This window comes from Oncorhynchus nerka, linkage group LG10 (assembly GCF_034236695.1).
Source record: "Oncorhynchus nerka isolate Pitt River linkage group LG10, Oner_Uvic_2.0, whole genome shotgun sequence".
NCBI classification, from domain to species: Eukaryota; Metazoa; Chordata; class Actinopteri; order Salmoniformes; family Salmonidae; genus Oncorhynchus; species Oncorhynchus nerka.
Window position 1 is genome coordinate 21,872,798 of NC_088405.1, and position 22,364 is coordinate 21,895,161.

General features: G+C 43.2%; 1 protein-coding gene and 1 long non-coding RNA gene across 2 annotated transcripts in view; both read left to right on the top strand.

The window, feature by feature from the left end:
- Positions 1–5,098, top strand: part of LOC135573555 (uncharacterized) — a 32,768-nt gene extending 27,670 nt beyond the window's left edge. Inside the window, exon 2 of the long non-coding RNA XR_010464783.1 lies at positions 3,892–5,098. This is a non-coding gene — a long non-coding RNA (uncharacterized LOC135573555). The remainder of the gene's footprint in view (positions 1–3,891) is intronic.
- A 10,770-nt stretch (positions 5,099–15,868) lies between these two features.
- LOC115135013 (spectrin beta chain, non-erythrocytic 1-like) overlaps positions 15,869–22,364 on the top strand; it is a 123,513-nt gene continuing 117,017 nt past the window's right edge. The window contains exon 1 of the mRNA XM_029669183.2: positions 15,869–16,036. The gene's annotated coding sequence lies outside the window, so the exon portion shown is untranslated. The remainder of the gene's footprint in view (positions 16,037–22,364) is intronic.

Genomic DNA, 22,364 nt, shown 5'->3' on the forward strand with positions numbered 1-22,364 from the left:
AGCAGATGTGTTCCTGGGTGTGTTTTATAGACTGGAGGAAAGTGTATGGTGTTTTAGCTCTCTGTATGTGTTGTACCATGTGCACAGCACTGTGGGACTGACCTGCTGCCTGCTATAACTAACATAGCTCTCCTCTTCCCTGAGTCCTGTGGTCCAAATCTGTACAACTTCTGTGTAGGAAGAAGAGAAGCAGAGGGTGATCAGGGAGTGAGTGATGAGGGAGGATGATAAAGTAGTAAGGTGGAGGAACAGGGCGGTGGAGAGGCTTGGCGGCTAAGACCGCTGGTCAGCGAGTGGCGTGGCAGGGACACAGATGGTCTGGAGTCTGGCCCATGTAATCCCTCTTAGCCCTGTTCTGATGAAGGCCAAACTAAAGCCAGTCCTATCTAAAGCGCTCTCTATGGGAATACTCTAATCACTGCAGCTCTGTCTAATGCACTGCATGCAGCTGTTTGGCTGGACTGACGACTGTTTGAAGATGGGGGTTTTCAGCCTATTCGAGAGCTCAGATTCGCTCAGAGATTTCATTTTGACCCTGGTAGGATTTCCTCTGGAAGGGTTTCGCATAATGTTGCTGTTAAGGTTTCTTTATCTCTTAATGGACAAACAACAGCCATCAGTAAGGAATCCACGTTGGTACCATCCTGGAACTGGCACTGCTCATCTCATATGCCCCCCACATTCCATATAGCTCACTCACCTCTCATAGAAAACACACACACACACACACCCTACCATACCTAAGCTCTCACACAGAAGGAATTCTTCATTTTTTTATGGATGTAGAAATGACAGAGGGGTGAAATTGGGTGAGTTTGTACAGTACATATGAATTCACAATATCCCCCTCCAGCCACAGCTCTCTTCCCATAAACTCAGGAACTTTGAAGCATTCATGCTGGGAGCATGTTGTTTTGACCTCAGGGATGTGGCTGTGTTTAGAGTATCAGCCACTCCCACAGCTGGTTAACTCTCTCACTTACATGGATCAAAGGCACATTCCATAAGATTTCCTGCTGCAGAATTTCACCAATTGGAAGGCTACAGTTAAAATAAAACATCCCATATTATAATCCATACATATACATGTCGATATAACATTGTTTCCCTGCTGAAGAAAACTACATAGACCAGCCTAAATATCAAGCTGGTCAATGTTGGTTGGATGCTTATCAAGCTGGTCTGACCAGCATGGTCTAGCTGGTTAGGCTGGCCGACTAGCTGGTGATACTGGTATGCTGGTGACCAATTTATGCTGGTGACCATGCTGATCTGTCTAGCATCCCCATCCCTGATCTGTCTGGCAAATCCATCCCCATCATTATCATATTCCCCAGCATGCTCTATTTTGATTTTTAGAATTGTTTGTTTCAATATCTGTGTTTTTTGCATGTACATTGATGAATTAATCAATGAGTGTATCTTATGCTCCACAAATCTAAACAAATTAAAACAGTTAGTTGGACTTATTGCACCCATTACTGAAATTGTTATTCCAGTTGAGATGCTTAGGGTAGTCTCATTTGTTCATCTTTATATGCCTGGCAGTCATTCTGAATGCAGGTTGCAGGAGAATAAAAGTTACATTTGATGGATATCCCCACTCTGACTGGATTCCAATAGGAATTAAACATCACTTTGCAAGCCAGCTTAATGTGACTTGCAGACCCGTATTAGGTCAAAACTAGTCTCCTTATGGTATATGAAGGTTGGTCACCAGCAAAAACACAGCGAAGGCTGGTCACCAGCAAAAACACAGCAAAGTTTAGTGACCCGCAAAAACGCAACGAAGGCTGGTCACTAGTGCCCAAAACACAGCTTATGCTGTTTTTTACAGCAGGGTTATATTTTATTTGACCCTATCAACCTGATTGGTTTAAGCAGGAGATGTTGTAGCTGACCTGGTGCTGGTTAACATTGGCAGAGTATTGGAAGGCTAATTTGATTATACACCATACAGAGCCACTAGCTAGACAGGCCCTGTTTAGATTGCTCTCCAGGAACAATGCAATATCTCCCGCTAGCTGGGCTCATTAGTTAGAGCCATAGTTGTTTCTGCAACACATTGAATCCCTTCCCATACGCTGGTTTATGTTATCTAATTTCCTCAAATGTGTGGAAAAATAGGCCTGGCCAGCAAGTCAGTCAGCAGGCAGGCATGAAGGAAGAGAGTGGTTGACACAGTGGGTGGTGCTCGGAGACCAGGCCAGTGTTATCAACCCACCATCACGTCACACTGTGTTCTCAGCTGCTTCTGATGTTGGTCCATTATTTAAGGAATCTGAGTCTATCTAAACCGTGCCATTAGGTATTGTAAATACAGTCATTGCTCTCTCTCTCTTTCTGACACACACCACATGTTTGTTTTCTTCTCGTGTGCTTATTAGATCATTTCACCCAGTCTTATAAATTGGGGTAATTCAATTAGTAGGGGGTGGACAGGCTTTGCTCCAGAAGTTCAACCTAAGAGTTGAAGATATCAAAGCCGCTCTATCACTAAGACAAGTAGGGCACATGCCTTCAACAAGGAAAATAGCCAAAGACACATGATATGTGACAGTAGAGAGGCGACCATCCTTGTGCTCACACTGTTTTGGGTTCAATACATTTTATCTCGTAGAGGGAAGTCAGTGGAGATTAGCAGGTCCCTGATGCAGTGGGAGTCTTAGAGCTACCCTCTAAATCCTGCGATTGCTGTTCAATCTGCAGTCTGTGGGCTGGCTGTGTGCTACGCTAGAGCAGAGCAGAGAAGGCAGTAGATGGAGATGTTGCCTTTTCCCTCTCTCTCTCTTTCTCTCCATCTGTCTCTCTCTGTCATGCAGGCAGCTGTCAGTCAGCTCTCTAGCACCCTATGGGTAGTCCCTTCGGCATTATGTCTCTGCGGTCTGAACTCCCATCGCACCAGAACATGCTTTAGAACGTGACCACATGTGGACCATTGATCCTCTACAATCTCTCCACTAATCTACACAGCCTAGGAATTAATGTAGCCCTTAGTAGTTGGCCATGCAGCGACATGAGTGACAGGTTCTCAGTCACCAGGGCTTGATCTATATACTGTGAATAAGCATGTTGACTGTTGCTCCACTCTGAGGCAGGCCCCATGGCAAACTGAGGTTTAAATTTAAGACTGAGCTGAATTCAGTTCAATTCACTTGATTATGTTTGTTGTGCTTTTCTCAAAGTCATTTGTCATAGAGAACAGTAGACAGTGTCAAGGAAAACTGCTTGCTCTGCACTGTACCCAGGCTGGCTGGGGCTGGGACTCATTTGTCCTTGGTGACGGAGGTTAGGCTCATGTTGCTGAACCATTTTTACCAGTCATCTGAAACAGAGGTTGAAGTTTTAATGTATGCCCACAGCTGTTTGACATGACACACATTGCATGTGATAGAGGGACTATACTATAGGGGACACCGTTGATCTAGTGTCGGCCCCATGGATTGGCCATCTGTCTTAGAAAGCATGCCTTCCCTGTGTCAATCGGAAAAGTCAGAAGCCTTATTTGGCCTAGGCACTGTTTGCTGAACAGAGGGGTCTCTAGAGAACCTCAGATTTCCGTCTGTCTAAAGCATGCTCAAACTCTCAAAGCTAATTTTAGCAATGGAATGTGTGTTTCCAAGCTCCAGATTCACTGGTTATATTGGAGAATATAGAACACATGGTTAGTTGTTGAGAGAAACAGGATTTAAACCAATCATGTAGTAGCTTAGAGAAAACAGCCAACAGGAGAATAGAGCAGAGTGATATTTCTTTATGGGAAACACAAGCAGTGTTATTTCATACAATGACCATCATTGACATAAGAGAGTGGTGGCTAACAGAGTAACTTATTCTTCTTTCTATCCCCCCTCTCTCCCTCCCTCTCTCCCTTTCGCTCTTCACAAGAAGGTGTGGCTGAGTAAGGAGGGGAGTACCAGCTGTCGCACCACCCCAACCTCGTTCTCCAATGAGAGATCCATCGACAAGATGGAGCTCTCTGGCTTCAAGAAGCACTTCTGAGGAACATCCTTCATTCATTTCACCAATGCTCTCTAATCACATCCTCTTCAGTACTTCTACCACATCACTGTTACCTACTGTCTCTGTGGGTATTATCCTTCCCCTACCATCTGTAGCTTTATGTTTCTCAATTGATTGTTTCCTCCCCAACCTTTCTGAAAAATACATTTAAAAAAGACAATGCTGTAAAGCTAGAATCCTTAGTTGTTACATCAATTTGCTGGACTTAAAACTATTTACCCAATGATTCTTGAAGAATAGAACTTATGTACTAAGTGTACAAAACATTAAGAACACCTTCATTTTATTGAGTTGGTGAAGGAAACGTGAAAAATCTAGCAGCGTTGCAGTTTTTGAAACAAACCGGTGTTCCTGGCACCTACTACCATAACCCATTCAAAGACACTTAAATATTTTCTTGCCCATCTACTCCTCTGAATGGCACACACACAATTCATATCTCAATTGTCTCAAGGCTTAAAAATCATTTTTGATCCTTTGTCCTCGCCTTCAGTTACACTGATTGAAGTGGAAATAACAAGTAACATCAGTAAGTATCTTTCACCTGGTCAGTCTTTGTCATTGAAAGAGCAGGTGTTCCTAATGTTTTGTACACTCGGTATACATGCCCCATCAGAAACCCCCAAATAAGCTTGTTTTACTCCAACGTTTGTAAACAATGTAAATGTGAACAAACAGTATATAGCCTCAAAACAACGTTAAACTATAATTTTGATATCATGGATGATCAGTCCTTGCACCTATTGCTCTGTCTGTGAATTGTTAGTGGTTGCATTTCTGCTGGCCCATCCCTCAGCTTTTAATCAAAGCAGAGGCGTGGTGACTGTTTTGTTATTGTTTTCATTATATCTGAATCTATTATGTAGACAGTTTGAAATTGTGTGCCATTTTTGTATGTGAAAGCTTATCCAAATAGTACCTTTTTTTTCTCATCAATGCTTTCCGAGTCTAAACATTTTGAATGTTACATTCAGGCTGGCAGAACAGAATCTATTCTTAGGCAGCTTTGTGCTTTGCTGATTCTCATTGCTTTTCTTCTCAAAATTGAATGCAATGAATAAAACCATTAAATACCCATGATATTAGAATTCCAATTCACTATTCAACAGTTAATACAAGAGACAAAATATAATTGCTTTTGTCCCTTCAAGATAGTGCCTCTTTCCTCTCTGTTTCCTATGGTCCTGGATAATACTGCGTAAGGTCATGTGATCTGGATAATGTTGTGTAAGGTCATGTGATCTGGATAATGTTGTGTAAGGTCATGTGATCTGGATAATGTTGTGTAAGGTCACGTGATCTGGATAATGTTGTGTAAAATCAAGTGACACAGAGTAATCCAGCCAGAGTCCGACTGCACCATCACACTGAATCGCAAGTTAGGAGTATTGATAACCCATTAGAGTGTGTGTGTGTGTGTGTTCGGTTCATTAGACCCAGCCTACAGTATGTGTGTGTTTATCTCTGTCCTCCATGGCTCTCCTTTCGCTATCTCTCTCGCTCTCTCTGCTTTCTGTCTCTCACCTCACCTGTATCCACTCCCTCTGTGGTAGTCTGCTCAAGCCATATTCTAACTCTGACCTGTGACTCTGTCTTGACACTGTTGTTGACTCCCAGCTTCCCCTGGCTTGACCCCTCTCTACTTTGCCTTGTGCCAATACCATCTCATCATCACCCAGTCAAGCCTATCTAAGTAACAACATTCATTCAGGCCTGCTTTTTACCCAGCACGCAGTGCGGTGTTAAATCCCAAATGTGAACAGGAGCAGGGCAGGATCCTCTTAGCTGACAGAGAGACCTGATTAAACTCAAAGGCTTATGCGCCAATATTGAGCCCAGAGTCTCCTACTGCTCTGCATGGGAATACAGTCAGAGAGAGAGAAGCTTCACTCAACACAGCAGGAGGCTATAGTCCTGTAAGGCTTAAAGCGTGCATATTAACCTATCAGGACCTCTTCCATGGATAATGATGCATGTTATTGATCTAACTTTATCTAATTACGATATAAGGGCAGTGTTTTATCTGATTATGATATATGGGCAGTGTTTTAACTGATTATGATATATGGGCAGTGTTTTAACTGATTATGATATATGGGCAGTGTTTTATCTGATTATGATATATGGGCAGTGTTTTATCTGATTATGATATATGGGCAGTGTTTTATCTAATTATGATATATGGGCAGTGTTTTATCTAATTATGATATATGGGCAGTGTTTTATCTGATTATGATATATGGGCAGTGTTTTATCTGATTATGATATATGGGCAGTGTTTTATCTGATTATGATATATGGGCAGTGTTTTATCTAATTATGATATATGGGCAGTGTTTTATCTGATTATGATATATGGGCAGTGTTTTATCTAATTATGATATATGGGCAGTGCTTTTTAATGTTTATGGTACATGATTTATTGTTGTACTGATTAGAGGACTCTATATTTCTATGATATAAATCGTTCCCAGGTTTGGTTTTAATTTGACAGACAGACAGACAGACGTAGTAAGCGGGGTCTTCTTGCTCCATGACTAATTGTTTAAGTGCCTTTTGTAGCCTTGAATGTTTTTTTCTGGTCTCAGATGATTGGATAAAAGCCTTTAGCCCCCCCCCCCCCCCATCACCCCACCACCATTATCTTCTAAAGATCAGAGGCACACTTAGAGTGAACATGTAGTCTAAGTAATTCCATTTTCTCCTGTCCATTACTGAGCTTGGTGGGGGGGTTGACCAATAGGATGAAATGGAGAGGCCAACCAAGGTAAGTTCTTGATACGTAGTGTGATAACCTCACCAGCCCACATGCATGAATTTCCACATTACATCCACACAAGTCTCACTTATGCTTCAATGTTCAGTCACAAGATGCTCTCCTCCCACACATACTCCTTGTATCACTCCTCAGTCTAAAGATTTGGTTGTCCGTTGTTTTCTACACTACAGTATTTGTCCCTGATATATTGCGGCGCTCAGTATATCATTCCTAACTGTGTCCAGTCCCAAACATATCACCCTGATGAGTTCTCAGTGCCCTCTCTCTCCCAGTGTGAGTAGGAGGGGTGCAACGCAAAGTGTGTTGCCATGCCACCAAGCCCCAGGGCCTTCCTTACTGGAGCCTCTCTGGGGGGACAAAGGAAGAGGCCCTTTGATTGGAGGTGGCCAAAAGCAGTGGATTTATGTCCCCATGTGAATAAGACATGCACCACTAGATACCCACTCATTTAGGCCCCATTCCGCTACAGTTACATAACCTGTGCAATCCCCCATTGATTCCGACCCTTCAGCCTTTGTGTTGTGCTATTTATCCCAGTCCTTGTGTTTCCATGACAACAAGTCAGTGGGATATCGTTGATTCACAGGCTGTGTATTGTAACTGTATGTTATTGTGCTGTAATGGAAAAATAGCCACCAGTGGTGCTCCTACATGGAAACAGCCCAGTGGCAACTGTCCTCACTGGAAGAGAGCTATCCATCACTAATGGAGAGAAAAGGGCACATTGCTGCTCAGTGTCATGGCTACAGTATAGGGGTACACACTTCCCATCCACACACACACACACACACTTGAAGATCCACACTAAAAAGGACTGTCAACATAACCGCTCTCACATACAGTACATACAGCAAAAAGATGCCCACACATTCTCCCACTCACATACAGTACTATGTATTTGTGACAAAACACTTTTATATAAATAAAGCTATACTAGGGGCATAGGGGCAATTTTTCAGGCCATCAGGTAGGAGATCAACCTGTTGCAAATGTTAATAGTAACACTCCTATATCCCCTCACCATGGAGAAATCTTTTATAGTTGAGTAGTGTCTGACAGAGTGCATTGTTCAGTGTCTGGCTTTCATGGTTATTAGTCTCCCTGTAACGCTTCTCGTTGGTGGAAGGAGAGGAGGACCAAAATGCAGCGTGGTAAGTGTCCGTCATATTTTTAATGGTACAACTGAACACTACACAAACTGAAAACGAAACAGTTCCGTGTGGAAAACAGACACAGAAAATAATCACCCACAACCAAAATGGGGGAAACAGGCTACCTTAGTATGATTCTCAATCAGAGACAACAATCGACAGCTGCCTCTGATTGAGAACCATACCAGGCAAAACACAGAAATACAACATGGAAAAAAGAACATAGACTACCCACCCTAACTCACACCCTGACCAAACGAACACAAAGACATAATAAAGGAACTAAGGTCAGAACGTAAGTCCCACAATCAGTGCCATCACTGACACAAAGCCATCCCACTGGGCACAGATGTCAATTCAACGTCTATTCCACATTGATTCAACGGCATTTCCTTGAAATGACATGGAAACAACGTTGATTCAACCGGTGTGTGCCCAGTTTGATGTCGCCTGAGGGACAGCATTTCATTACCAGTCATTCTGTTAAAGGTCCTTACTGATAGCCCCATCTGATTACATCAACATAGAACCATCTCCAACTGAGACAGAGGAGGCAGAGGAGAGCAAGTTTATGTTTATTGTCATAAGTCTTGTCCTGGAGGCTGAACTGAGCAAGTTCCGCTAGATGGGCCAGCTGCAAAGTCAAAATTGGCTATATTGTAAAAATTCATGAAAACAAGTTTTTAGGTCTTAATTCAAGGTTCGGCATTAGGGTTGGCAGTATGGTTAGGTTTCAAATCAGATTTTGTGGCTGTGCCAGCGCTCTACAGAGCTGCCTCCAGGCCAGGGCAAGATTCAATGATAATAAATGTGTATGTGACCAATAACATTTGATTTGATTTAAAGGAGAGGATAAAGTGTATAACTTAAGCAGCTCTTAGAGAGCTTACTGACTGGCCTACTAGGCATGCCTAGAGACCGCAAACGCATAGCAATATATTCTCAGTCACCCTTGGGTGTGATAATTATGTTATATTCAGTCATATATTGTAGTTATAGTGTAAGAACTGTAGATGTATTGACAATCTTATTTTAATTTGGAGTGATGCAGTGATATTCCGTTCAGATTCCCTCTAGCTTGATGCCAAGAGGAGGCGGATGGAGGCAGAGAGAGAGAGAGAGAGAAAGACAGGAGCAGAGAGAGTGAAGTGGAGAGAGAAAACAGGAGAGGAGTGATCAGAGTGGAGCGGCAACATGCATCCAGCCCACCCACTCTTCACTCAGCGGTACACAGCATGTTAAATCAGGCGTAGAATCTCTGCCCCCTCGACCTCTTGTCTCTGCTCTTCTCTCTTTCTCCTCCTCTTCACACACAGGCCACTTCCACAGCAACCAACAGAGCCAACTCGCACCAGTGGCCATGGTAACCACACTATGTGGGAAGGGTTTTCAGAGAAACTAGCCTGCATTTACAGAGGCAGCCCAATTTGGGTCTTTTTTCCACTAATTGATATTTTGACCAATCACAACAGATCTTTTCACATGAGCTCTTTTTCAGAGCTGATCTGATGGTTAAAAGACCAATTAGGGAAAACAATATCAGAATTGGGCTGCATGTGTAAACGCAGTCTGAAAGTGCTGAGGCCTTTTACATTCTGTCTGTCTATCTCCCAGCATACCATACAAAATATCTTCACAATCAGCTGCTATGTAATAAAGGAGCTAAGATCTAATGAAAATCACACAAATAATTATATTGGTCATATTTTTGTGTGGGTGCACTCAATGACAATGCAGACTCTTAATTGGAACGTGCGCTGTATCTTTTTAAGCTTTAGAAGATGTAGCCAATGTGAACGCATGGTATCACTTAGGGGTGCTGAGGATTCCCTCCCAAAAACATTGAAAAAGGTTCCCCCTCACTCTGCACTGTTCGTACATTTACATTGTAGTCATTTAGCAGTTGCTCTTATCCAGAGCGACTTATAGTTAGTGCAATCATCTTCAGATAGCTAGGTGGGACAACCACATATCACAGGCATAGAAACTACATGTTTCCTCAATAACGTAGCTATCAGTAGAGTCAGAGCTAGAAGGGGTGGGGAGGGTTGAGGTGAAGAGGAGGATTATTTAAGATACTGTTTGAAGACATAGGGTTTCAGAGGTTTTTATGAAGTTGGGCAGGGACTCTGCTGTACACAGATCTGATTCATTGCATATGGGATGGGTCAGATTTATGCGGACTTTCCCACCAAATCCCAGCATTTCAATGCTCTGGCTGTCAGGTGCTCAACGTGACCATAAAAACACAGTTCTTTCTTCCTCTGTAATATGGATCCCTCATTCAGAGTGACCAAATATTCTCAGTGCCTCCACAGTTGGCTTAAAATGCTGCCGTTTATTATCCATCTCTGTGTTCACTTTTCTCTCAACATTACCGTACTGGGGGGGGGTGGACATCACCAACACTTTACCTGTTGCTGAGTGTGTGCTGAGAAGAAACGATTGCAAAGGAACCTGCACAAGTTTCTCGTAACAGTTCACATTTACAGTGATTTCATGGTGGGGGCGGTGTTAATAAAGCTGAGAAGATGTATTGTGTGACTTTGCATGAGCTGTCATTTGAATATATTCTGCTTAATCTTAAGTCTATTGTGGGAAAACAAAGCTGGGAATGATTACCGCAAGTTTCCTGTGCCGGAAAATGTATGGAATATTGACAAGTCCTTTGTTCTTTCTCAAGTGTGATCTAAGGCAAATAAATGTTCTAGTAATGTGGTTGAGACTAGAGAAAGGCATAACCAGCTCTCTGTTGGGTTGATCGTTTGATTCGACAGAGGTGATGTTTAATTCCTATTCACTCCTATTTGCTATTGAACATGGCTGTGCCTGTTCAGTATGGTGTCTGGTGTCTGAATGGAAATACCCTATGTCATCATGAACCCTGCTGCCTCCTTAAGCTGACCAGATCCAATTCTGCCAGAGAGAATTCTGGGACACCCTCAAGGTCATCTAAAAAGGTTCCCTTGAGAAGAAGCTCAACATGGTTTTAACTGAGTAGAAACTGTGGCTATCTATCTATACAATAAGTGTTTTAGAGCACATCAACAGACTTCATCTAGTCGGCTTGGGGATTCGAACCAGTGACCTGGCAGTTACTGGCCCAATGCTCTTAATCGCTAGACTACCTGCTTCCCTTTCTGTATTACCACCCTGGATGGTTCCGACCTTGAATATGTGGACATCTATAAGTACCTAGGTGTCTGGCTAGACTGTAAACTCTCCTTCCAGACCCATATCAAACATCTCCAATCGAAAATCAAATCAAGAGTCGGCTTTCTATTCCGCAACAAAGTCTCCTTCACTCACGCCGCCAAACTTACCCTAGTAAAACTGACTATCCTACCGATCCTCGACTTCGGCGATGTCATCTACAAAATTGCTTCCAACACTCTACTCAGCAAACTGGATGCAGTTTATCACAGTGCCATCCGTTTTGTCACTAAAGCACCTTATACCACCCACCACTGCGACTTGTATGCTCTAGTCGGCTGGCCCTCGCTACAGATTCGTCGCCAGACCCACTGGCTCCAGGTCATCTACAAGTCCATGCTAGGTAAAGCTCCGCCTTATCTCAGTTCACTGGTCACGATGGCAACACCCATCCGTAGCACGCGCTCCAGCAGGTGTATCTCACTGATCATCCCTAAAGCCAACACCTCATTTGGCCGCCTTTCGTTCCAGTTCTCTGCTGCCTGTGACTGGAACGAATTGCAAAAATCGCTGAAGTTGGAGACTTTTATCTCCCTCACCAACTTCAAACATCTGCTATCTGAGCAGCTAACCGATCGCTGCAGCTGTACATAGTCTATTGGTAAATAGCCCACCCATTTTCACCTACCTCATCCCCATACTGTTTTTATTTATTTACTTTTCTGCTCTTTTGCACACCAATATCTCTACCTGTACATAACCATCTGATCATTTATCACTCCAGTGTTAATCTGCATAATTGTAATTATTCGCCTACCTTCTCATGCCTTTTGCACACAATGTATATAGACTCCCCTTTTTTCTACTGTGTTATTGACTTGTTAATTGTTTACTCCATGTGTAACTCTGTGTTGTCTGTTCACACTGCTATGCTTTATCTTGGCCAGGTCGCAGTTGCAAATGAGTACTTGTTCTCAACTAGCCTACCTGGTTAAATAAAGGTGAAATTAAAAAATTAAAAAAATTAACATCAATGCAGTGGTTCTCGAATGGACTAGGACTGCTCATACTTCCACAGTGAGAGACAAAGCTCTGGGCCCTGGGTCTGATCCCCGCCCTTTGCAACTGGGTCCTGGACTTCCTGACAGGCCATCCCCAGGTGGTGAAGATAGGTAACAACACCTCCGATATGCTGATTGTCAACAAATGAGGCCCCACAAGGGTGCATGCTCAGCCCCCTCCTGTACTCCCTGTTCACCCATGACTGCGTAACCACACACGCCTCCATCTCAATCATCAAGTTTACAAACGACACAACGGTGGTAGGCCTGATCACCAACAATGACAAGACAGCCTACAGGAAGGGGGTGAGGGCCCTGGCGGAGTCATGCCAGGAAAATAACCGCTCAATCAACGTCAACAAAACGAAGGAGCTGATCATGGACTTCAGGAGAGGGTGCGCACCCCCATCCACGTCGACAGCGCTGCAGTGGAGAGGGTGAAAAGCTTCAAGTTCCCCGGAGTGCATATCACTGACAACCTGAAATGGTCCATCCACACAGACAGTGTGACTAAAAAGGCACAACAGTGCCTCTTCAACCTCAGGAGGCAGAATAAATTCAGCTTGGCCCCTAAGACCCTCACAAACCTCTACAGATGCATCATTGCGAGCATCCTCTTGGGCTGTATCATTGCCTGGTACTGTCCGCAACCGCAGGGCTTCCCAGTCGGTGGTGTGGTCTGCCCAACACATCACTGGGGGCACACTGCCTGCCATCCAGGAGATCTACAACACCCCATGTCACAGGAAGGTCAAGAAGATCATCAAGGACCTCAACCACCTGAGCCACGGCCTGTTCACCCACCTACCATTTAGAAGGTGGTGCATCAAAGCTGGGACCGAAAGACTGATGAACAGATTCTATCTCCCGGCCATCAGACTGTTAAACAGTCACCACTAGCCGGCCTCCGCCCAGTACCCTGCCCTGAACTTAATCACCGTTACTAGCCGACTGCTACTCAGTACTCAACCATGCTCCTTAGAGACAGTTGCCCTATGTACATAGTCATTTAAATAATGTTTACATACTGTTTTACTGTTCATATGTACTGTATATACTGTTTTCTAGTCAAGGCCTATCCCATATAACTACTGCTGTACACACCTTTTCTAATTCCTATACTGTCCGTACTGTCTATACACACCATCATATACATATATATTTTTATTCCGAACTCTGACATTTCTCGTTCTAATATTTCTATATTTATTTGTATTTTTGGGATTTGCGTGTATTGTTTTGGATTGTCAGGTATTACTGCACTGTTGGAGATAGGAACAGGAGCATTTCACTACACTCGCGATAACATCTGCCACCAATAACAGTTGATTTGACTTGATTTGAGAGCAACCTTCACCATAGAGAGGAACAGGGGCTTGTATGAGTTATCCTGTCACTGACTCCACAGCAGGGAGGAAGATCTACTGCCTGCTGGACAGTTTCAGGACTACAGCCAAGATGGCTTTCCCTATAAACACACTATTATGAGAACCATATCTCGATCCAGCACAGATGTGAGTTGCAAACATTCCCTTTCCCTCCATATTTGTTAAAAGTATGTGAAAATACTTTAGACAAAATTATGAGCATGACAATGTCTGAATAAGTTACTAATGAGAAGGGAAGGCGCCTTAAGACTCCATATAATTCACTACATATGAAGAGGTTGGCTCTGTCAGTTCAGAACCTTCAGTGCGCACACAAGCACGCACACGCCCCATGGGAGGAAACGGGATGTCCTGAAGCGAGCTTGTCTCATTCTCTCAACTCCAGATGTTGGAAGCGGAGCCTGCTTATCAGAACCAGAGACGTGAGCCAGAAAATTGGAAAATTGTGTCTTAAACCAGATTGCCATGGTCCTGAACCTCTGTCCAGAGCTATGCCCCATAGCACACACAACTCTTCTGCTCTAACAATGGCACAGACGTCATTTCAACGTAATTTATTTAAATAACATGGAAATAATGTTGATTCAACCAGTGCTGGACTACAAAAGGAGTACTCTTTTTGTTATTACCCCCTTTTTCATGATATCCAATTATGATCTTGTCTCATCGCTGCTACTCCCCAACGGGCTCGGGAGAGGCAAAAGTGATGTCATGCATCCCCCGAAACATGACCTGCCAAACCACACCCCTTAACACCCACCCGCTTAACCCAGAAGCACCAATGTGTCCGAGGAAACATCGTTCAACTGATGACAAAAGTCAGCCCACAGGCACCCAGCCCACGACAAGGAGTCGCTAGAGCACGATGAGCCAAGTAAAGCCCCTCTGGCCAAACCTTCCCCTAACCCGGACAATGCTGGACCAGTTGTGTGCCGCCTGGTCACAGCCTGGGATCAAACCCAGGTCTGTAGTGACACCTTAGACCGCTGCGCCACTTGGGAAGCTACAGAGTACTCTTCTAGTGGACTCATTTGTTGAGTTGTTATACTATTGTATTTTCAACAGTTTTCTACAATATTTGTGACATACGAAACAAGTATGTGGGAAGCTTGAAAACGTATTGTGACCCTTTCGGGGAGTTGCTTTGTGTACAATGGTGTTTTCTGTTATTTAGCAGGCTCTGAGAGACAGTCCATGACTTTACAGTACTTGGTGACACCTTGATTGGGGAGAACGGGCTCATTTTAATGGCTGGAACAGAATACATGGAATGGTATAGAACATGGTTTCCATGTGTTTGATGCCATTCCGTTTACTCCATTCCAGCCATCATTATGAGCCGTCCTCCCCTCAGCAGCTTCCTGTGCTGTACCTCACGCTGTACCTCACTCTTTAGGATTTTAGTGTTCTCTCTGTGACTATTTATTTCACTGAAATGATGGGTGTACGTTCTCTAATATCTTCAATGTCTCTCACTATGTTGATAGAGAATAGAGAATAAACAAAAAGGGTAATCCCTAGAGACATTTTGATTTAAAAAAAATGTTTCAATCTGTATTCTAGGCTGCCTGTATTGGCTTTTCGGTTGTTATATACAGTAGCATAATATTTTATTGGGGGAGACAGCTTAGCTGGTAAGAGCTTTGGGTCAATAACTGCAAAAGTCACTGGCTCAAATCCCCGAGCTGACTAGGTGACAAATCTATTAATGTGCCCTTAAGCAAGGCATGTAACCATAATTGCTCCTGTAAGTCGAGCGTCTGTGAAAATGTAATGTAAGTGTGTCATCTCTCTATAACGCAATCTTTACTTTATGATGACACTATCGAATCTTCCAAGAATTTCCACAAAGAATGTCCAATGTGTCTACAGTCTACAATGTGTTTAGGACACACGATTTTCTTTGGCTTGTGCTTTTACCAGTCCTGATTTAATTGATTAATGCTCAGCTGGTTGATACAAGTGCAAATGCATGTACAATTCTACATTTAATTAAATAGCTATGCTGACACAGCATATTATACAGTGGCAGCATTGAGATATAGACCGCAATAATGTCCCACTTTTAATTTCAAACGTTGCCCTAAATCACGCATGTGGAGATGTTGGACGCGCTCCTCTGCCCAGGCGTTGTTGACGTTTGCAAGATCTTACAACGCCTGGACAGGTATTTTCAGTATCAGTTAACAATATCATATGTCATAGGAATTGTCAGTCAATGACACAGTAATTGACGTGTCACGCAACCATTGGTTGATGCATGCAATATCTGAGCAGAGGAGCGCGACCACTGACGAGGTAGCCTTGCGCAGAACCCACTTGGTGAGTGAGACCTTGCGGACGAAGTCTCCGCCCATTGTCGAGATTGTGCTGCAGTTGCAGCCAGAAAGGTGGTGAGGAGGACTCCATCAGGATTCTGCGTTTTTCTCGTCCAGTGTCTGGCTGCGTGCTGTTTGCAGGCTTCTCCGAAATTGTTGATTGGTAAGTTTGTGCAATTATTTTATAGAGATAGGAAATTGGTTTAGCGCTCTTCTCCGCGATGGAGACTACGCTCCGGACCGCTCTAAACAGATTACACCGCAATAAGAGTTCTCTTTGTATCCAGTTAGAATCAGTTACTGTTGCAAAAATCATGTGGAACCGAACAGATCTTGTTCTATTCACATTGCTCAGATTTCGAAGTTCATGTGTTTATATTTGACCCTGTTGAAGTTGTCTTTGCTTGAACTATCAGATTTGTGTTTGTGCGGCGTTGTGTTTTTCTAAAGGCCATTCATTCAGAGCATCTAATCTGTAGGGTACTTGGTTCGCAGTCACACACTGCGCCGTGTTAATATGGAGGTTTGAGAATGTATATAACGGTATACACAAGGAGCCACCCTACTGCTCTTTGAAGAGATGCAGGCGTGGCCGCCCTTGTTTATAGAAGAATTGCAATGATTTCAAGCCAAACACTGATAAAATCCGACATTCAAAGCAAAATTCTGGACTTTATTGTATTAAATGTGCGTAATGATATTGAGGAAGAATTACATCTAGGTACCGTATGTATAACTTGAAGCTATTATGTAATCAGATAGGCCTACAGCGAGCGATACATGCATCTCCTATGTCACATCGGAGTCTGCTCTCTGCTACATGTGGCTCGAGGCTATCCTTTAATGTTTACCGGGAATTGAAAACATTTAGTGACGTCATGTCATTGGCACAATTTAAATCACAGCCAAGTTGCTGAAATGACCCTTTGGTGGTGAAATCCCCCATTTGCCTCACGTCTTCACATGTTTGTGCCAAACGGGGTTGTCACTATATTGAGCAAGGTGGGCTTTGAGGCCTTTTAAATAGTTACGAACGCCTTGTGATTATGAGATATCCAGCGCATTGGCTTTGCTGTCCCGAGTGTCACTGACAGTCGTGAGTCAGAGTTTGGTTGTAAATCATTGCTCTGCTGCAGGGTCTATATTGAATGTACAAAACATTAGGAACGACTGCTCTTTCCATGACAGACTGACCAGGTGAAAGCTACGATCCCTTATTGATGTTATTTCTACTTCAATCAGTATAGATGGGGAGGGGACAAATTAAAAGATTTTTAAGCCATCAGACAATTGAGTGGCGCAGAGGTCTAAGGCATTGCATCTCGGTGCTAGAGGCGTCACTACAGACACCCTGGTTCGAATCCAGGATGCATCACAACCGGCTGAGATTGGGAGTCCCGTAGGGCAGCACACTGCCATTCAGATGTTGAATGGGCAAGACAAAATGTATACATTACATGGCCAAAGGTATGTGGACACCTGCATGTCGAACATCTCCTACAAAAATCATGGGTATTGATATGGAGTTGGGCCCCCCGCCCCTTGCTGCTATAACAGCCTCTACTCTTCTGGGAAGGCTTTCCACTATTAAAATAAATAATTATTGAACCTTTATTTATACAGGTCTTTTTGAAGGGCGACCTGGTCCAATAAAATGTTGGAACATTGCTGTGGGAGGGGTCTTGCTTCCATTCAGCCACAAGAGCATTGTGAGGTCGGGCTCTGATGTTGGGCGATTAGGCCTACGTTCCAATTCATCCCAAAGGTGTTCAATGGAATTGAGGTCAGGGCTCTGTGCAGGCAGTCAAGTTCTTCCACACCGATCTCGACAAACCATTTTGTCAGGAAAGGGCCTTCCCAAACTGTTGCCAAAGTTGGAAGCACATAATTGTCTAGAATGTAATTGTATGCTGTACTGTTAATATTTCACTTCACTGGAACTAAGGGGCCTAGCCCAAAACATGGAAAAACAGCCCCAGACCATTATTCCTCCTCCACCAAACTTTAAAGTCGGCATAATGCATTAGGGCAGGTAGTGTTCTCTTGGCATCCGCCACATCCAGAGTCGTCCGTTGGACTGCCAGATGGTGAAGCGTGAATCATCACTCTAGAGAACGCGTTTCCACTGCTCCGGAGTCCAATGGTGGCGAGCTTTACACCACTCCAGCCGGCACTTAGCATTGCATATGTTGATCTTAGTCTTGAAGCTCCCGATAGGGTAGCCTAGTGGTTAGGGTGTTGGACTAGTCAGCTCGGGGATTTTAACTTGCAACCTTTCGGTTACAAGGTACAAACATGTCATTCTGCCCCTGAACAGGCAGTTAACCCACTGTTCCTAGGCCGTCATTGAAAATAAGAAATTGTTCTTAACTGACTTGCCTAGTTAAATAAAGGTTAAAAAAAAAAAAAGTTGTGCTGACGTTGCTTCCAGAGGCACTTTGGAACTGTGAGTGTTGCATCTGAGGTCGGACTTTAAATTTTTTTTTTTTTTTTTACATGTTACATGCTTCTGCACTCGGTGGGCCTGTTCTGTGAGCTTGTGTGGCCTACCACTTCACAGCTGAGCTGTTGCTCTTTGACGTTTTCTCTTCACAATAACAGCACTTTTATAGTTGACCGGGGCAGCTCAAGCAGGGCAGAAATTTGACGAACTGACTTGTTGGTGAAGCGGGCATCCTATGATGGTGCCAGACTGAAGGTCACAGAGCTCTTCAATACGGGACATTCTACTGCTAATGTTTTTCTCTGGAGATTGCATGTCTGTGCTCTATTTTAGGTGTGGCTGAAATGGCGGCATCCACTAATTTGAAGGCGTGTCCACGAACTTAGTGTAAGTGCCTTTGAACGGGGTATGGTAGTAGGTACCAGGCGCACTGGTTTGTGTGAAGAACTGCAATTTTGCTTGGTTTTTCACCCTCAACAGTTTCCCGAGTGTATCAAGAATGGTCCACCACCCAAAGGGCATCCAGCCAACTTGACACAACTGTGCGAACATTGGAGTCAACATGGGCCAACATCCCTGTGGAACGCTTTCAACACTTTGTAGAGTCCATGCCCTGATGAATTGAGGCTGAGGACAAAGGGGAGAGCAACTCAGTATTAGGAAGGTGTTTTGTACACTCAGTGTATATTTCGAGTGAGTAGGCCTTTTGCTATTGAACATCAATGTAAATATTTACCACACCATTTCACAAACCCTCGTGCCCTTTCAGAGTATTGGCTATATTCAGCCATTCAGGAGGAAACTGTGACACATACAAGTCCATAGCCACGTTCTATGCTCAGTTTTTAGGATGACTGGCATCACAGGCCAGTAGCCTACCCGTGAGCCCTTGGCTGTAGTTTGTGTGCTGGTTGGCTGTGCTCTAGCATGAGTGTGACTGATCATAATGATAAAAGACTATATCCATTTTTTTTCAATTCAAAGGGCTTTATTGGCATGGGAAACCAAAGTGAAATAAATAATAAACAGGAAACATTACACTCTCAAAAGTTCCAAAGGAATAGAGACATTTCAAATGTTATGGCTATATACAGTGTTATGCAAATAGTTAAAGTACAAAAGGGAAAAAAAATAAAAAAAATAAATATAATGATTTAGATGCACTATTGTAAAGTGGCTGTTCCACTGGATGTCATAAGGTGAATGCACCAATTTGTAAGTCGCTCTGGATAAGAGTGTCTGCTAAATGACTTAAATGTAAATGTAAATATGGGTTGTATTTACAATGGTGTTCTTAGCTGGTGTCCCCTTTCTTGTGGCAACAGGTCACAAATCTTGCTGCTTTGATAGTACACTGGTATTTCACCCAATAGATATGGGAGTTATCAAATTCTTTGTGGATCTGTGTAATCTGAGGGAAATGTGTCTCTATGGTCATACATTTGGCAGGAGGTTAGGACGTGCAGCTCAGTTTCCACCTCATTTTGTGGGCAGTGTGGCCATAGCCTGTTCTCTTGAGAGCCAGGTCTGCCTACGGCAGCCTTTCTCAATAGCAAGGCTATGCTCACTGAGTCTGTACATAGTCACAGCTGTCTTTAATTTTGGGTCAGTCACAGTGGTCAGGTATGTAGTTTGCTCTTTTTTTGTAAATTCTTTCCAATGTGTCCCATAATTCTCTTTTTTTCCCCCTCATGATTTAGGTGGGTCTAATTGAATTGCTGTCCTGGGGCTCTGTGGGGTGTGTTTGTGAACAGAGCCCCGGGACCAGCTTGCTTAGGTGACTCTTCTCCAGGTTCATCTCTCTGTAGAGGATGGGTTTGTTGTGGAAGGTTTGTGAATCGCTTCCTTTTAGGTGATTGTAGAATTGAACAGATATTTCCAGGATTTTGGCAATTAGCATGCATTGGCCTAATTCTGCTCTGCATGAATTGTTTTGTGTTGTTCGCTGGGGATATTTTTGCAGAATTCTGCATTCAGTTTCTCAATTGGGTGTTTTGTGAATTCTTGGTGTTTGAGCGGACCCCAGACCTCACAACCATAAAGGGTTTTTATTACTGATTCAAGTATATATTTTTCTGCCAGATCTGGATGGGCAACATTATCTTTTTTTAATTTTTATTTATTTTACCCCTTTTTTTTTCTCCCCAATTTCGTGGTATCCAATTGTTGTAGTAGCTACTATCTTGTCTCATCGCTACAACTCCCGTACGGGCTCGGGAGAGACGAAGGTTAAAAGTCATGCGTCCTCCGATACACAACCCAACCAGCCGTACTGCTTCTTAACACAACGCTCATCCAACCCGGAAGCCAGCCGCACCAATGTGTCGAAGGGTCATCCGCCACCTCATCAGGAGCATGCCCAGGCGTTGTAGGGAGGTCATACAGGCACTTGGAGGCCACACACACTACTGAGCCTCATTTTGACAGATTTTTTCTACCCATGTACCAAGCCAGTAGGTGGACAAGTTCCTTTTGCATGGCTCGGGGGCCCCGGGTGGGTGGTAATTTCAATTAATGACGACTGGAATGGTCTGAATGTTCAAGCCATGCAAAACGAGCTCGCTGTTTCATCAGTTATTAGTGCAGAGTAGTGTTCATACATTTCCCCCTGGGGGAATCCTGTTAACCTCAGAGGCTTCTTGTCTTGTGAAGTGATGGGTGTTTGTTTACTGAAGGAGGAACTTATTTTCTAGCTCTCTGGGAGAACTGAGGAATGCTCATTGTCCTATAAGAGTACTTTAACTTGGTGGCAGATAAGCAAGCAGGTGATGTCTATTTTCAGGAATGAGGCCAGCCTGCCCTGCAGTGGGAACCTGTTCTCTGTCCTCTCTCCCTCTCTCTTCAATCAAGAGAATGAGATTCTGATTTTGGTTGGGTTTGTTCTTTTTTAAAGAGGCAATCTGTAGTTACTTCATCCATTTTTAGATGTATACATTATTTGTACCCATTGATTCTTGAAGAATATAACTTATAAATGCCTCAAGCCTAGGTCAACTTTTTTATTCCAGATGTTTGTAAACAAAGTAAATGTACATTAACCTGTCTAACACATTCCGATAACTGAACCTCCCCCAACATTCCGCTGAAAAGGTAGCATGGGGAATTTTAAAAATAGTTAAATATTTCTAAAATATCTCACATTAACAAGTCCAATACAGCAAATGAAAAACATCTTGTTAATCTACCAATCGTGTCTGATTTAAAAAATAAAAAGTTTTACAGTGAACGCAACATATATTTATGTTAACCACCAAACCCAAAAAACACAGCCAAAGAAAGTTCATCACTAACCTTTGATAACCTTCATCAGATGACACTAATATGACATGTTACACAATACATTTATGTTTTGTTCGATAAAATGCATATTTATAGCCATATCTCTGTTTACATTGGCGCCATGTTCAGAAATGCCTCCAAAATATCCCGAGTAATTACAGAGCTACGCCAGATAACAAAAATACTCAAACTTTGACGAAAGATACACTGGTACACTTAATGCAACCGCTGTCAGATTTTTTTTTTTAAACGTTAGGAAAAAAGCATACCATGCTAAATATATTTCTCCGCCATGTTGGAGTCAACAAATACGAAATTACATCATAAATATTCCCTTTGAGCTTTCATCAGAATGCAGTGCAAGGAATCTTAGTTCCGCAATAAATCATTTTGTTCCAGAATGTCAATTTACTAGTGTCCAATTAGCTACTTTTGCTAGCACGTTTAGTTTACATGTTTAAAAGCTGGCGCTGGTCCAGGCAAACTCGGCATTCGTTTTTGTATACAGAGTAATGGAGCGCATGACGATATGAGTACTGCGCATAACCAGGAACTGGCATTCTGCTAGACCAGTGCCTCATTCCCCTCCCATCTGGCCCCACATCATACTAGAGGCTTCATTCCACGTTCTACTGACTGTTGACATCTAGTAGAATGCGTCAGAAGTGCGAACAGATCCATATCTTATTTGGATGTGAATAGGTGACGAGTTGAATCAACCTGCCCCAGAATTTCCACTTCCTGTTTGGAAGTTTGCCTGCCCAATGAG